This window comes from Taudactylus pleione, unplaced genomic scaffold, assembly GCF_031769625.1.
Source record: "Taudactylus pleione unplaced genomic scaffold, aTauple2 ptg000034l, whole genome shotgun sequence".
Classification (NCBI taxonomy): Eukaryota; Metazoa; Chordata; class Amphibia; order Anura; family Myobatrachidae; genus Taudactylus; species Taudactylus pleione.
In genome coordinates, this window is record NW_028284436.1 from 194,193 (window position 1) to 195,308 (window position 1,116).

Sequence of the window (1,116 nt, forward strand, 5' to 3'; positions counted from 1 at the left end):
CTACTGTTATCCTAAATTTTCATTCCATCCTATACGGCTTATTCTGCTTATTCAATAGGCCTTGTGGGGTCAGAGATATATTTTGATATGCATTACTTAACTATGTTGGCTGCCACATAAACCATCTATGATCATGATTGTTAGAATGTATTATCAATAATTGCCTATCAATAGGATTGAATTGAATTATCCACTATATAGATTGTTATAAGCACATTATTGTCATATGAACAGCAGAATCAATAACAATCAGTCGGATAATTATACTTGACTGTTCTATGACATATGTATAACTATGTGATCATTTATATGAATACAGTCAAAGGCATATTATTGTCATATAAACAGCATAATAAGTAGTAATCAGTCAGATAATTACACTTGACTGTTTTTCGACATATGTATAACTATGTGATTATTTGTATGAATACAATTAAAGTACGCTCATGCAATACTTTTATTGATACTGTGTATTATTTAACAAAGTGGACTTCTCTGGTGAGGTAGTCCTACATACACTCTTGCGTTGTGTATACCTGGGCATTCACACTCCCCAGTTGGGAAATTATCTACAATCATACCATACTGAATATGCCCAATCTCGTCTGATCTTGGAAGCTATACAGTAATGAGCCTGGTCAGTACCTGGATGGGAGACCACTTGGGAATACCAGGTGCTGTAGGTTGCTAATACTGGAGGTGGATTGGGACGGTTTGGTAACACAGCAGAGTGGTAACTCAGTACCACATATAACGACCTACATACACTCAGAGAATACGATATTTTTATTATAATTATTAATTCACTTACGACCAGGGTATTTATCTATCCACATGCATATATGAATGCATGTGGGGATTTTACTATCTAATATAGAATATTTTTGCCCTAATTGATTATTGTTTAATTTTAATTTTAATATAATTTGTTTGAAGGGATATTCATTTACTATAAATTTTTTAATACAACTCTGATTAAAAGTAATTTTTTATAATGAAAGAAATTCTTTGGAATATCCATTGTTAATGTGGTTAAGCTATCAACCTCTCTTTGTAGTTTATATATGGTTGTGCAATGGTTGTGCTATGTATGGTGTACTTGTTACCATCTTCAAT

At 32.4% G+C, this 1,116-nt stretch overlaps 1 pseudogene; it reads left to right on the forward strand.

Annotated features, from left to right (window-relative positions):
- The first annotated feature begins 567 nt into the window (after window positions 1-567).
- LOC148538839 (5S ribosomal RNA) lies at window positions 568-686 on the forward strand (annotated as a pseudogene).
- Window positions 687-1,116: the final 430 nt, after the last annotated feature.